The sequence below is a fragment of the Halyomorpha halys genome, unplaced genomic scaffold, assembly GCF_000696795.3.
Source record: "Halyomorpha halys isolate HHAL.00 unplaced genomic scaffold, Hhal_1.1 Scaffold2356.1, whole genome shotgun sequence".
In the NCBI taxonomy this organism is placed as follows: domain Eukaryota; kingdom Metazoa; phylum Arthropoda; class Insecta; order Hemiptera; family Pentatomidae; genus Halyomorpha; species Halyomorpha halys.
In genome coordinates, this window is record NW_027115351.1 from 22393 (window position 1) to 34188 (window position 11796).

At 31.9% G+C, this 11796-nt stretch overlaps 1 long non-coding RNA gene across 2 annotated transcripts; it reads left to right on the forward strand.

Annotated features, from left to right (window-relative positions):
- The first annotated feature begins 212 nt into the window (after positions 1-212).
- On the forward strand, positions 213-11160 carry LOC112211757 (uncharacterized). Of its 2 annotated transcripts, XR_010844820.1 has the most exons (4): positions 213-365; positions 3192-3461; positions 8739-9208; positions 9326-11160. It is a non-coding gene; the product is annotated as an uncharacterized lncRNA (long non-coding RNA). The 2 variants fall into 2 exon arrangements; XR_010844819.1 differs by having other exon boundaries at positions 8739-11160.
- The last annotated feature ends 636 nt before the right edge of the window (positions 11161-11796 follow it).

The following is an 11796-nucleotide window of genomic DNA, read 5'->3' on the forward strand; positions in this document are numbered from 1 at the left end:
CTTCCTACCCCCTCTTCTCAAGTGTACATATATATTTCCTAGCACAAGATAGCTAAGTTAGAAAGAGACACTCTTATGTAAGAGTAACATGTAGTTCTTGTAAATATGTAAGAATAAAGTCATTTTAGTCTTCACTGAGTTTTATGTAGTTTAATTGGCGTCCGAACTAAAGCAGTTTTAATGAGGGAGAAATCCACTAATCCTAGGTAATCTTGTCTCATTTACACTGTCTTAACCCTAAGAAGATTGAAGAAATTTGGCTGGAGAAACTCACTCAGTACGAGGTATTTTGACTGTCTAATATTGGCTCACTCATTCGGAGGTATCCCAAAAACTGAAGTCTTCTTTTGATCCACTGCAACCAGGTATCAAAAAGAAAACATGAACCAACTTCAGTAAGACTAATTTAGATTTTATTCTATTTATAAAATTTGTATTTTGTTTTTATTTCTTGTTTGTTTGCCTCATATATATATATTATTATTAGAATCATTTTGTCTTATAAGAATTATTGATTTAAAATACTTGAAATTTATTATAATTATTTATTTAATATGACATTATTTAAAGTTGAAATGGAAAATATTCCATATTTTAATGCTGAATTGAATAATTATATATGCATTGTGAGACAATTGTGAGGTAGTTTCTCGTCTCACTGGTAAGGGAACGTATTTTTAAATTAAATTATAGTTTTGAAACAATTGCGGAATTATTAAATTGCCTCCAATGTGTTGTTCGGGATTCCAAGCAGAGATTGGATTGAGAAGGTGGGGGAAAAAGGAAATATCTTGGTGGTGCATTTAATAGATAGGATACCCCGTGAATCGAATAATTATTGGTGGTGATCCATTAGGAAAAGCGGGTCCTAAAATAAAGGTTGCTAAGAACAAAAAGGACATTAGGGTAGGGAGGAAAAGATACAGTTGCCAAAGTATCCTATGAGACGGAGGAGTATACCTGAGGGTAATTAATCTAGCATGGGACTGGAGGGAAATAATTCTAAACGAGGACGATGGGGTCTTTTTCAAGGTCCTCGGAGTAACAGGCTGGACAAAACACGAGATTCTCTTGAAGCAGGATAGGGTAATATACGTAAAGGAAAGGAGATACCCTTTATTACCCAGGTACTCCTGCAGCACATTAGAGAAGAACTGGAAATCTGAGGAGACAGGGGATTATTGTTGATAGTACGTCTCCATATAACAGTCCGCTGTGGGCGGTCAGGAAGAAAAGTACAGAGTGGTGGTTGATTATCGAAAAGTAAATGAGAATACGGTTGACGAAAAGTACCCAATACCACGATTCCACGATTCGATGATATTCTCGAAAGCCTGGGTGGGGCAACAATTTTTAACACTCTAGATCTGAGGGCAGGATATCACCAGATTAAGATGCACCCAAGAGACCATCACTACCGCTTTTACTTTTGAGATGGGCCACTACGAGTTCACTCGGACCATTCGGCCTGAAAAAAATCACTTTCCAAACGTTAATGGACGAGTTTTTGAGGGGCCTAGATGAATTGGTATGCCAAATATACATGTACGACATATTAGTATTTAGCAAAACTGAGCACATGCACCATTTGAAACCGGTTTTAAACGTATAAAAGAGTTCGGGCTGAAACTCTTCCGTGAAAAATCTGTACTGGGCCAAGCAGAGTTAAGTTTTTTGGGACATACGATTTCGAAAGAAGGAGTAAAACCTGATTCTCAAAAAGTGGTAGCATTAACAGAGGATGGAAATGTCAAAAAGATATCGAAGGGATGAGAGGAATGTTAGGTGCGTTAAACTATTACCGCAGGTTTGTGCCAGAAATGGTACAGTACTTGGTTCCCCTTAATAACCTTCTCAAGAAAGGTAGAAAACTGATAATAACACAGGACATGGAGCAGAATATACGCAAATGCATAGCTAGTGCTCTATACATAAAGAGAACCGGTCCTGGCATTTCCAGATTTTCGGAAGCCATATAGCCTCACTACGGATGCCAGTGAGTATGGCCTGAGAGCAGTATTGTCACAAGAAGGCACAGGCGGAGATCGCTCGTAGCAGACGCCTCGTCAGGCGTCGAAGCGGAGGTTCATTATAGCGCCCTAGAAAGAGAACTTCTGGGGACTGTGTGGGCAGTATACCTCTTTCGATTATGTGTTTGGAAGGCGGTTCCGGGTTAACAGAGCATCGCCCTTTGTAGTGGGTTGGATAGTTTAAGGAGTCATCTGCGAGGATCACGCAGTGGAAAGAACTTCTTAGCCAATACAATATGGAAATTATTTACAAACCGGAAAAGAAAATGTGGCTCTCGAGGGCAATGACAGTAAATCCAATTGAAGACGACGAGGGAGGCTCTTCATTGGAAGGAAGTTTCTGCGTGAGTGGACACCGGGGAAGGAAGAACATGACGCCAAGACGCCAGGGTGAATCATCTGTGAATGAGTAGGGAACCAAGGGAAGATAGTGGAGATAGAGGAACTGGAGGAAATAATAAATGAAAAAAGGAATCAAATTATCTGGAAGACGAAGACCTCCAGTTCAACAAAAGTAGAACATTGAAAATACTGCAAGAGTAACATAACCACTATCTGGTCAGAACCAGGCATCAGGAAGGATGCAAATCTGCTGAGAGATGCGTCTAAACCTGGAAAGACACACCATCTATACGTGGGAATCGCAGAAGTCTGGGATAAAATACGCAGATTATGACGGGCAGAACAGATTGGAGTGGACCGATCATTTATCCGATGCACGCAGATGGTAGAGACCATCTAAGATGAGGACCAGCAGAAGAAAATAACGCTCGCCTACCACCAAGGTAAAACCAACCACCGAGGGCTGAATGAAACACTCCAGGCATTGGGGCGTAAATACTTTTGGAGGAGGGGGGGATGAAGCACACCATACTGAAGACCATCGGGAGTTCCAGAATTGGCCGTTATACGAAGTATGATCGGCATCCACACCGAGCTAGGCAAGAAGAAACACTGACAGCGGAGGTACCACTGAGCGATCTGCAGGTGAATTCCTACACGTGGATAGGGTATAGATGATGTTAAAGCCCAAAAGAGTATTTTCTTTTCTCTTATATTTTACTTACAACAGGCTCATATATTTTTTGTTAATTATAAGTTTATTTTTTATTTATTATAAGTTTGTTGTAGAGCGTGTATAATATAAATACATCGCTGCAGGTCAACATATATAACAACATTGCGAGCTTCAATGAAATTAGGCCCTGTATACGGACTGATAAGGCAGTCCGGAGTTTTAGAGTCCGGAGTCTAGAGTAGGAGGTCAGGAGTCTTTACTGTGGCAGGGTAGACTTATCAACTCACTAGTGATCCTCACCCACCGTATCAACTTGACAACCGCATTGTGTTTACGACAAACGTTAATCTCGGATGAGAGAGGAAGTGAGAAGTATAATCAATATGCGCATATCGACCTCCCGGCCATCTACTGTGAGTGACTTTTTTTTCTCGCATTCTCTTTCATCGCGCCTCATATTTCGTTTCCTTAATTGTTTTTCTCACAAACTGAAACACTATTTTTTTTTTGTATACTGAAAATTCTCTTAATTTTGTATGTTTGTATATATCCAACGATTTTATTTTCACAATTGTCTCTTTTATTTTTTATAACAACATTACAATTGTTGTTATACATTACAATTCATTTTTAATGTTTATATTTTAATTTCATTAAATTTGTGTATCATTTGGAAGGTTTTTTATTCTTTAATTTTCTTTATTATTTTGTTTTTGTGATTTTCATTTCAGGTCGTCCGTTTCTTATATTTTGTAACCCAAACCAGCTAACATTTTTCTCTGGGGAAGAGGTCGGTTTTTCACCGACACGCGAAACGCGAAACGCCCCTTGCCCCAACAGATGGATAACAGTAATCGACCTATTCAGCAAGGCGGCCATGGCCTACCCTGTGCGGGATAAATCTGCTGAGGCGGTGCTAACAGTTCTACTAACCTGGTTTTTATTTTATGGAGTCTCATATAGGTCCCATAAAGTCTATCTGTAGAATTAGAATTTCATCCGACAGTGGCAGAGAGTTCGATAATGAGGCCATCCGAGAAAAAATGAGAATACTGGAGGTGATATGGCATCTTAACACCCGGTGACATCCCAAAAGCCGAGGAGGAATAGAACGCCTTCATAATAGCCACAGTGATCATTTACGGGTATATTTAGTAGATAAGGGGTTGAAACCTGATGAAGCAATGGCCTGAGCAATCGCGGCCTACAATCACTCAATCCACAAAGTAACGGGGTTTGCCCCATTCGAGATACTCTTTAGACTACACCCACAGCGGCGAGATTATAGAGGTGCAAAGAACGGAGAAGAGGAGATCTTCAATAACGGCGTAGCGTTGAGGAAAACATTTGCCAAGGTAAAAGGAAGGATCGAGAGGGAAAAGTGTAAACGTGTAGCACGGCAGAATTTGAATATCAGGGACATGACAGAAGCTAAGAAAATGTTTATCGAAAATTGGACTCCAATAGGAGGATTTCAGCGCTACGGGGAGCCATTCAAGGTCACAGTACACATAGCACTATCACTATTGAAAGCTTGACAAAACCGAGGAAGCGGAGAACGGTTCACATTGAACAATTAAAACTCCCTGCAGCGGTTTCATCTCCGGAGGCGAAAGTGCTCTCTGATCATCACTAATGAGGTAAATTATATATGATTTTTTTTATTTTGAATTGTTGTAATTTAACAATTGGAAGGAAATGCGTTTAATTATTTTGTTTTGTTCTCGTGTCATTTACCTTATTAATTTTGTTATTCTATTGTTATTATAATCTATTGTTATTAGAATCTATTGTTATTGTAATATATTGTTATTATATTTTTAATTTTATTAATCTATTATCTAGCATTTAGTAATGGCTGTGCAAGTAATAAAGGAGGTAACTTTGAATTTTGTTATATTATCATATTGCTATTGATACTCTGTTTTATATTTGTATATTATAGGGAGGAGTTAAGGCCATAACGCTATTGTCAGATGACAGGTCAAACCAATGTATCAAATATATATAAGGATATGCTCGTTCAATTAAGTTCAGTATCAAAGTTTCCATCAAGCATAGTGCGTCAAAATAATTCTCCCTTCTTTTAGTATTATTCTGTTCCAAAACAGACTTAAGTTATATATATTTATATGTAACTAAAGAATCGTCGAGTGAAAACTTTGAATAAAAGGATGTGAAATGACTCTTACGGGTTCCAGAAATAGAATGGCATTATTCAGTCCAGTATATCTGTAAATATCTCAATCAGCTGTTCTGTTCGAACAGCAGATTTGACCTGTCAGCTGACAATCAGGTCTTAACTCCCCCCTCCCCCTTCCGATTTACGGACATTCTCCGTAAACTACCGGTACAATATTCAAACATAAAATAGAACATCAATAACAATATGAAATAATAATAATAAACATTGAAAGTTAACTCTTCTCTGCCTTATGCATACGCAGCAAAATACACGATTACTAAGATACAAAGGTAATAAATTACATAAAAATGACACCAGAAGAGAACAAAATAATTATTAAAAAATATAAACCTCGCATTTCATTACAATTATTAACTTAAAACAAATCAAAAGATAAAAATGTTCAAAGAATAAAATAAAAACATTGATATGCAACGTATTCCATTAGTGATGATCGGAAGGCACTCCCCCCCCCCCCAAGAGATGACACTGATACAGAGTTTCGGTTGTTCAATGTGAACCGTCTTCCACTTCCTAGGTTGTATCAAGCTTTCAATTGGAACTATGTCCCTTTATTACTGTGTACATATTAACCCTTATCTTGAATGACCCCTCATAGCGATGGACCTCTTTCCCCCTATTGGAATCCAATTTCCCTATTGTAGGCCGCAATTTCTCTGGTCATTACTTCGTCAGGTTTCAAATCTTTCTATTCCTCCTCTGTCTTTTGGGGTGTCCCAGGCTGTTAAGATTCCATGTCACCTCCAGTATTCTCATTTCTTCCCAAATGGCCGCATTATCGAACTCTCTTTCACCGTCGGATCAGAGACTCCATAAAATTGAAACCAGGTTCGTAGAGCTGTTAGCACCGCCTCCACAGGTTTATACCGCACTGGGTACGCCATAGCTGCATTGCTGAAAAACTCGATTACTGTTCCTATCCATCTATTCCTTTTCCAAGTGAAGGAATAGTTTTTCGATATTTTAAATTGATAAATTCATGATCTTATCGATATTTTGCATTGTTATTATTATCGATATCGAAGATTAGAGACGATATTTCGATGTTTTATTTTATAGAATTAACCTACTTCACTACTTTACTTACTTAATTAACCTAATTATAGAAGCAAACTATAAAATTTTAGGAAAAGTTAAAAATTAGTTTTTTGATATCTTATTTTGATGATTTCTTATTCATTTCGGTGTTAAACATTGCTAATAATATCGATATCAATGACTAGCAACAAAATTCAGATATTATATATGGAAATATCGATATTTCGATAAAATAATATCGGAATATTGTTGCTAATGGAATTAGTAAATTATTACATCAACTCAAAATATCGAAATAAAGATGTAACCGATAAAATAATATCGGGATATTGTTACTAATATTCCATATCGATTACAACAATAGAAAATATCGAAATAAATATGTAATTATCAAAATAAAATATAGATATTCCATTTTTAAATTTTCTACAATAAACAAATTATCCAAAATACCTAAATAAATATGTAATTATCAAAATAAAATATCGATATTCCATTTTTTAATTTCCTATCCAATTTTCTATAAAAAAAAAAATTATAATTATTCTATAAAATTTTCTAGTCTTTTTAAACCAATAACTTTTCAATAAGTTTCAATAAATTAATACCGGAATATAATATTCTGTATTGATATTAGAACAATAGAAAATAAAAAAATAAATATGTAATTATAAAAATAAAATATCTATATTCCCATTTTAAAATCTGTATATAATATTTTAATCATTTAAAACAAAATATCGTTATTTATATAAAGTAATATCGTAACATTGTTCTTGGATTCCATATCGATATTACATCAATACTAAATATCAAAATAAATATATATTTATCAAAATAAAATATCGATATACCTATTATAAAATCTCTAAATGATATTTTAGTCATTTTAAACAAAATATAGATATTTAGATAAAGTAATATTGGAATAATTTTGCTTATATTCCATATCGATAGTACAACAATACAAAATATCGATATAAATATATAATTATCAAAATGAAATATCGATAATCTTATTTTAAAATGTCTATATGATAATTTAGTCATTTTAAACAATATGTTGATATTTCCATAAAATAATATCGGAATATTGTTTCTCATATTTCATATCGATATTACAACAATGTAAAATATCGAAATAAATACGTGATACAAAAATAAAATATCGTTTATCCAATTTTAATTAAAAAGACTAGAATATTTTATAGAAATATTATAAATGGAATATAGATATTTTATTTTGATAATTACATATTTATTTCGATATTTCACTTTGTTGTAATATCGATATGGAATATTAGCAACATTATTCCGATATTGTTTTATTAAAATATTGATATATTTTTTTTAAAAAGTCTAGAAAAATTTACAGAATAATTAAAAGTAGAATATCGGTATTTTATTTTGATAAATACATATTTATTTCGATATTTCGTATTATTATAATATCAATATTGCATATAAGCAATAATATTCCAATATTATTTTATCGAAATATCGATATTTTATTAAAAATGACTTGAAAATTTTATAGAATAATTAAAAATGGATTATCGATATTTTATTTTGATAAATACATATTTATTTCGATATTTCGTCTTATTATAATATCAATATTGCATATAAACAATAATATTCCAATATTATTTTATCGAAATATCGCTATTTTATTAAAAATGACTAGAAAATTTTATAGAATAATTAAAAATGGATTATCGATATTTTATTTTGATAAATATATATTTATTTCGATATTTCGTCTTATTATAATATCAATATTGCATATAAGCAATAATATTCCGATATTATTTTATCGAAATATAGATATTTTATTGAAAATTACAGGAATAACACAGAGATTTTAAAAAATTTTCTATTTTTAAATTTTCTTCAATAAAACAATTATATTTTAGTTTATATTTATTCTGTTTATGATATGGTTGTCGTTTTGTGACTTTCTTTCATAGTTATTAAGAGTTTCTTATGTATTATGATTAGGTATGACATAAAAAAAGTCTTCCTGTGTCTTGCTATATCATTTTATAATTATTAATGCTTTAATTCGTTAAATTTTCGATTTCGATATTTTAGTTCAGATATAATATAGATATCGATATTGCTATTCGATATCTATATCGAAACCAATAACGATATTTTTCTTTCGATATCCCATCCTTAGTATGAAGCAATCGTGTTTGATGGAACGATTCTCATATGTCTATCCAATTTTCATAAACTTGAAAACTATTCAATATACTTTTACATTGACACATCAATAATCAAGATTTAAGATCTGGATCTGTAGAACCGTGTGTTGTTCCATTATTTATAAATATGTCCTAAAGATTTCAGTAATACATAATTAATTTATTTCAAATTAACATTGTTCCTCATTGTAATTATACTTTTATTTTTAGATGTATAATAATGTATTCTTTTTCAGAGACATGGAAGGGAGAAAGGATATAACGGAAACAACGATGATGTCATTGATGAGCTGCAAAGAATTATTGAAGTGGTAAATTAGTTTTATCAAATATCAATAAAGAAAGAAGAAACGTCGTATATTTGTAATAATTTTCCTGTAAGAATGATCTATTAATCAGCTACTTGTATCTTAGATGTATTTCATAAAATCGAGCAACTAAAAAATATAATTTTACATTGATTTATCAATAATCAAGATTTATGATCTGGATCTGTAGAACCATATATTGTTCCATTGTTTATGTATCCTAAAGATTTTCGTAATACATAAGTAATTTAATTTAAATTAACTTTTCTCCTCATTTTAATTATACATTTTTATTAGATCAATAATAATTCATTATATTTCGGTGGGATGATAGAGGGAATGGATACAACGGAAACAACAGTCATATCTCAATAACACTAGAACCAAATATGATTTCCGTACGTATCAATCTTAAAGATTTCCGTAATACATAAGCAATTGATTTTAAATTAACATTTTTCCTCATTGTAACTATACCTTTATTTTTAGATCAATAATAATACCTTATATTTCAGAGGGATGATAGGGGGAATGGATACAACGAAAATATCAATGTTGTCATAGATGACTTCCGAACTCCTTATATTCCCATATGAATTGATGATGTTCATGTTCCCGTTGAGAATTTCTCTCCAATTTTTCTTAATTCTTCCGATTGGTGGTACTTCCTCGAACTCCCAAAACCTCTTCATTGTAATCTTCAAATCTTCATTGGTGTGACGAAAATCGATGAGCCCCCATTTATGTTTATGAGTTATGAAACTAAAGGACCTGCTGTCACATAACCGAAAATGGTTGGAAGTAATCTGGGTATATCAGGACTCACGTTTCTGGGCTGACCTTTGATGATATTCATAGAGAGATCACCACCAAGCAAGAACTCTTCAGGCCCTGAGTTCCAGTACTCTGAGTCCGCAAGAAACTATCCTTTATAAAGTGACTGATTTTGGGGAGAGAGAGAGGCTTGTGAAAGATTGCTGGTACTTACAGGAATCACGAATGCCTTAGCGTCCAATCTTTCTGAGCTGAATGAATGATTCCAAAAAATAAAATAAATTTCGTTCAATTCTAAGTAGTTAAAATTATTACTAGTGGATAAGTTCTTTTCATAGTAGTGTCATCATTACTTCTTATTATCTTACTAATTATGTTAGCCAGAACTTTTGTAATTAGAATGGTATTCTAATCGTTAACCTGGTAGTTTTCTATAGGAGTAACTTAGTTTTATTAAATATTATAGAGCATGAGCAGACATTTTTATAGTATTTCCTAATGAGTAGACATTTTCCTTATAAGTGTCTTGCCTTAGCAGTATCTTCATTACTTCTTATTTGCTAAATAATTAGTTTAGTAAGTATTTTTCCAATTCGAATAATTCATTATTCCTAAACCTGGTAGTCTACTTGTATTTCACAAAATCGAGCAACTAAAATATATATTTTTACACATCAATAATCAAGATTTAAGATCTGGATCTGTAAAAGCACATATTGTTCCATTGTTTATGTATCCTAAAGATTTTCGTAATACATAAGTAATTTAATTTAAATTAATTTTTCTCCTCATTGGAATTATACATTTCTTTTTAGATCAATAATAATTCATTCTATTTCAGTGGGATGATAGAGGGAATGGATACAACGGAAACAACAATCATATCTCAATAACACTGGAACCAAATATGATTTCCTAACGTATCAATCTTAAAGATTTTAGTAATACATCAGTAATTTATTTTAAATTAACATTTTTCCTCATTCTAATTATACAATTATTTTTAGATCTGTGATAATGCAGTATATTTCAGAGGCGTGAAAGGGAGAATATATCCAACGGAAACAACAATGATACTTTTTAATATTAAAAATTTCCGTAACACATCAGTAATTTATTTTGACAATATATTTAATAAATCGTTATATATTTATTATATAATATATTAATAACAATATATTTAAATTAACTTTGTTCCTTATTGTAATTATACATTTATTTTTAGATCTACAATAATGCATTATATTTCAGAGGCGTGGAAGGGAGGACGGATTGAACGGAAGCATCAATGATGTCAGAGATGAGCTGCGTTGAATTTTTGGAGGCATAAATTAGTTTTATTACATTTAGATAGAGCAAGAATAAATATCATTTCTTTTCTCATTAGTAAAAATTTCCCTTGTAAAGGTTTTGTCATAGTAGTATTATCATTAGTTCTTATTTGCTAAGAAAATATTTAACAAGTACTTCCAAAATTAGAACGAACCATTAATCAGGTACACGTATTTTAGATGTATTTTATAGAACCGAGCATCTAAAAAACGAAATATTGTTCCTGCACTTTTTAGTATTAAAGATTTCCTAAATACATCAGTAATTTATTTTAATAATATAATTAATATATCGTTTTATGCTATTATATAATATATTAATAACAATATTTTTAACAACATATTTAAATTAACTTTTATCCTCATTGTAATAATAATTCTATTTTTAGATGCATAATAATGAATTCAATTTCAGAGGAGTGGAATGGAGAAAGGATATAACGGAAACAAGAATGATATCAGAGAAGAACCCCCAAGAATTTTTGTAGGGATAAATTAGTTTTATCAGGCATAGATAGAACAAGAATAAATGTCATTGTTTTCAAATAAGTCGAAATTTCCCTTGCAAGGGTCTTGCCTTAGCAATTACTTCATTACTTCTTATTTGTTTAGAAAATAGTTAACTTAAGTTAATTTCATAAACCTGAAAGCTATTCAATATACTTTTACATTGACACATCAATAATCAAGATTTAAGATCTGGACCTGTAAAACCAAATATTGTTCCACTATTTTATTTCAAATTAACGTTATTCCTCACTGTCAATATACTTTTATTATTAGATTTATAATAATGTATTCTATTTCAGAGCCATGGAAGGGAGAAAGGATATAACGGAAACAACGATGATGTCATTGATGAGCTGCAAAGAATTATTGAA